At 38.4% G+C, this 5,000-nt stretch overlaps 1 protein-coding gene across 3 annotated transcripts in view; it reads right to left on the reverse strand.

Moving 5' to 3' along the window:
• The window catches only part of LOC125679511 (uncharacterized), a 29,042-nt gene that overhangs the window by 15,047 nt on the left and 8,995 nt on the right, over nucleotides 1-5,000 (reverse strand). Inside the window, exon 2 of one of the 3 annotated variants that reach the window (XM_048918777.2) lies at nucleotides 363-486. The exons of the other annotated variants lie outside the window; for them this stretch is intronic. The gene's annotated coding sequence lies outside the window, so the exon portion shown is untranslated. The remainder of the gene's footprint in view (nucleotides 1-362; nucleotides 487-5,000) is intronic. 3 annotated transcript variants of the gene reach the window in all.

The raw sequence follows: 5,000 nt of genomic DNA on the forward strand, positions 1-5,000 counted from the left end.
AGTGAGAAACGCAGAATTTCATTGGACGGCAAAAATAAGTATAATCGATCGCGTCAAATTGGAAGTTCCCGACCTATTTTTGGTCCTATGTGGAAAAAATAATTCCTTATGTTCACCTGGAAGGTCACGTGCAGGTAAACATAACGTAGTATGATTTCCACATGTTGGATCTCAGCCAATTAGAGAGCTAGGAATTATTCAATCATATAATAAAATTAATTATCTTCATAAAGTGATAAATATGGGCCTAGTCAAAACTGTTATAAGTATAGCTAACACCATCCCCACAGTGTTAGTGTCCGTGGGATGAGTGGACTCTGGGCCCCTGACACTGTGAGGATGGACTAACACTGAACACCTACACAATTGTTGTAAACCAATCGCAACTTCTTGGGTTATTTTTCGGCTTGTCGGAAAGGCCCGAGAATGTGCAATTGGTTGTTCACCCAGGCGTCTATGATGTTGCCTGGCTCTGGGCGCTTCGTTCTGGAAATTTCTATAAGGCTGAATCAAGATTGAAGCAACGAAACAAGCATCTTTGATTTATTCAACAATAATCAAAACTTATTACTTCTGTAAGATAAAAATTAAGCACCGATAAACAATGGATTTACTTCACATTGTATTATTTTAAGTTGTCATTTAAAAAAACAAGAGGCCCATGGGTCACATCGCTCACCTGAGTCACCTTGGTCCATATCAGAAGATTTTCCATATCTATTTGCATGTAAAACCGTAGTCCCTATTATGGCCCCAAACCTTCCCCTGGAAGGCATGGTTTTTGCAAACTTGAATCTACACTATGTCAGAAAGCTTTCATGTAGATGTGAACTTCTTTGACCCAATGGTTCTCGAGAAGATTTTTAAAGATTTTCCCCATATATTTGTATGTAAAACTTTGATCCCCTATTGTGGCCCCATCCTACCCCTGGGGGCATGATTTTAACAAACCTGAATCTGCACTATATCAGAAAGCTTTCATATAAATCTCAGCTTTTCTGGCTTAGTGGTTCTTGGGGAAAAGATTTTTAAAGATTTTTCCTATATATTTGTATGTAAAACTTTGATCCCCTATTGTGGTCCCATCCGACCCCCGGGGGCCATGATCTTAACAATTTATAAACTGCACTATATCAGAAAGCTTTCATATAAACCTCAGCTTTTCTGGCTCAGTGGTTCTTGAGAAGAAGATTTTAAAAGATTTTTCCTATAAATTTGTATGTAAAACTTTGATGCCCCCCTTGAGGCCCCATCCAATCCCCAGAGTCCATGATTTTAACAAACTTGAATCTGTACTATATCAACAACAAAAAAACCGAAAAAAAAACACCCAAAAAACAACTTTGACCCCCTATTGTGGCCCCATCCGATCCCCGGGGGCCATGATTTTAACAATTTAGAATCTGCATTATATCAGAAAGCTTTCATATAAATCTCAGCTTTTCTCGCTCAGTGGTTCTTGAAAAGAAGATTTTTAAAGATTTTCCCTATATAATTGTATGTAAAACTTTGATCCCCTATTGTGGCCCCATCCGACCCCCGGGGGCCATGATTTTAACAATTTAGAATCTGAATTATATAAGGCAGCTTTCATATAAATCTCAGCTTTTCTGGCTCAGTGGTTCTTGAGAAGAAGATTTTTAAAGATTTTCCCTATATTTGTATGTAAAACTTTGATCCCCTATTGTGGCCCCATCCGACCCCCGGGGGCCATGATTTTAACAATTTAGAATCTGTACTATATCAGGAAGCTTTCATATAAACCTCAGCTTTTCTGGCTCAGTGGTTCTTGGGAAGAAGATTTTTAAAGATTTTCCCTATATTTGTATGTAAAACTTTGATCCCCAATTGTGGCCCCATCCGACCCCCGGGGGCCATGATTTTAACAATTTAGAATCTGTACTATATCAGGAAGCTTTCATATAAACCTCAGCTTTTCTGGCTCAGTGTTTCTTGGGAAGAAGATTTTTAAAGATTTTTCCTATATATTTGTATGTAAAACTTTGACCCCCTATTGTGGCCCCATCCGACCCCCGGGGGCTATGATTTTAACAATTTATAATCTGCATTATATGAGGAAGCTTTCATATAAATCTCAGCTTTTCTGGCTCAGTGGTTCTTGAGAAGAAGATTTTTAAAGATTTTCCCGATATATTTGTATGTAAAACTTTGATCCCCTATTGTGGCCCCATCCGACCCCCGGGGGCCATGATTTTAACAATTTCGAATCTGCATTATATAAGGAAGCTTTCATATAAATCTCAGCTTTTCTGGCTCAGTGGTTCTTGAGAAGAAGATTTTTAAAGATTTTCCCGATATATTTGTATGTAAAACTTTGATCCCCTATTGTGGCCCCATCCGACCCCCGGGGGCCATGATTTTAACAATTTAGAATCTGCATTATATCAGAAAGCTTTCATATAAACCTCAGCTTTTCTGGCTCAGTGGTTCTTGGGAAGAAGATTTTTCCTATATATTTGTATGTAAAACTTTGACTCCCTATTGTGGCCCGATCCGACCCCCGGGGGCCGTGATTTTAACAATTTAGAATCTGAATTATATAAGGAAGCTTTCATATAAATCTCAGCTTTTCTGGCTCAGTGGTTCTTGAGAAGAAGATTTTTAAAGATTTTCCCGATATATTTGTATGTAAAACTTTGATCCCCTATTGTGGCCCCATCCGACCCCCGGGGGCCATGATTTTAACAATTTAGAATCTGCATTATATCAGAAAGCTTTCATATAAATCTCAGCCTTTCTGGCTCAGTGGTTCTTGAAAAGAAGATTTTTAAAGATTTTCCCTATATAATTGTATGTAAAACTTTGATCCCCTATTGTGGCCCCATCCGACCCCCGGGGGCCATGATTTTAACAATTTAGAATCTGTACTATATCAGAAAGCTTTCATATAAACCTCAGCTTTTCTGGCTCAGTGGTTCTTGAGAAGAAGATTTTTAAAGATTTTTCCTATATATTTGTATGTAAAACTTTGACCCCCTATTGTGGCCCCATCCGACCCCCGGGGGCTATGATTTTAACAATTTATAATCTGCATTATATGAGGAAGCTTTCATATAAATCTCAGCTTTTCTGGCTCAGTGGTTCTTGAGAAGAAGATTTTTAAAGAGTTTCCCGATATATTTGTATGTAAAACTTTGATCCCCTATTGTGGCCCCATCCGACCCCCGGGGGCCATGATTTTAACAATTTCGAATCTGCATTATATAAGGAAGCTTTCATATAAATCTCAGCTTTTCTGGCTCAGTGGTTCTTGAGAAGAAGATTTTTAAAGATTTTTCCGATATATTTGTATGTAAAACTTTGACCCCCTATTGTGGCCCCATTCGACCCCCGGGGGCCATGATTTTAACAATTTAGAATCTGCATTATATCAGAAAACTTTCATATAAATCTCAGCTTTTCTCGCTCAGTGGTTCTTGAAAAGAAGATTTTTAAAGATTTTCCCTATATAATTGTATGTAAAACTTTGATCCCCTATTGTGGCCCCATCCGACCCCCGGGGGCCATGATTTTAACAATTTAGAATCTGCATTATATAAGGAAGCTTTCATATAAATCTCAGCTTTTCTGGCTCAGTGGTTCTTGAGAAGAAGATTTTTAAAGATTTTCCCGATATATTTGTATGTAAAACTTTGACCCCCTATTGTGGCCCCATCCGACCCCCGGGGGGCATGATTTTAACAATTTAGAATCTGTACTATATCTAGAAGCTTTCATATAAACCTCAGCTTTTCTGGCTCAGTGGTTCTTGGGAAGAAGATTTTTCCTATATATTTGTATGTAAAACTTTGATCCCCTATTGTGGCCCCATCCGACCCCCGGGGGCCGTGATTTTAACAATTTAGAATCTGCATTATATAAGGAAGCTTTCAAATAAATCTCAGCTTTTCTGGCTCAGTGGTTCTTGAGAAGAAGATTTTTAAAGATTTTCCCGATATATTTGTATGTAAAACTTTGATCCCCTATTGTGGCCCCATCCGACCCCCGGGGGCCATGATTTTAACAATTTAGAATCTGCATTATATCAGAAAGCTTTCATATAAACCTCAGCTTTTCTGGCTCAGTGGTTCTTGGGAAGAAGATTTTTCCTATATATTTGTATGTAAAACTTTGACTCCCTATTGTGGCCCCATCCGACCCCCGGGGGCCGTGATTTTAACAATTTAGAATCTGCATTATATAAGGAAGCTTTCAAATAAATCTCAGCTTTTCTGGCTCAGTGGTTCTTGAGAAGAAGATTTTTAAAGATTTTCCCGATATATTTGTATGTAAAACTTTGATCCCCTATTGTGGCCCCATCCGACCCCCGGGGGCCATGATTTTAACAATTTCGAATCTGCATTATATAAGGAAGCTTTCATATAAATCTCAGCTTTTCTGGCTCAGTGGTTCTTGAGAAGAAGATTTTTAAAGATTTTTCCGATATATTTGTATGTAAAACTTTGACTCCCTATTGTGGCCCCATCCGACCCCCGGGGGCCGTGATTTTAACAATTTAGAATCTGAATTATATAAGGAAGCTTTCATATAAATCTCAGCTTTTCTGGCTCAGTGGTTCTTGAGAAGAAGATTTTTAAAGAGTTTCCCGATATATTTGTATGTAAAACTTTGATCCCCTATTGTGGCCCCATCCGACCCCCGGGGGCCATGATTTTAACAATTTCGAATCTGCATTATATAAGGAAGCTTTCATATAAATCTCAGCTTTTCTGGCTCAGTGGTTCTTGAGAAGAAGATTTTTAAAGATTTTTCCGATATATTTGTATGTAAAACTTTGACCCCCTATTGTGGCCCCATCTGACCCCCGGGGGCCATGATTTTAACAATTTAGAATCTGCATTATATCAGAAAACTTTCATATAAATCTCAGCTTTTCTCGCTCAGTGGTTCTTGAAAAGAAGATTTTTAAAGATTTTCCCTATATAATTGTATGTAAAACTTTGATCCCCTATTGTGGCCCCATCCGACCCCCGGGGGCC

This window comes from Ostrea edulis, chromosome 2, assembly GCF_947568905.1.
Source record: "Ostrea edulis chromosome 2, xbOstEdul1.1, whole genome shotgun sequence".
Classification (NCBI taxonomy): domain Eukaryota; kingdom Metazoa; phylum Mollusca; class Bivalvia; order Ostreida; family Ostreidae; genus Ostrea; species Ostrea edulis.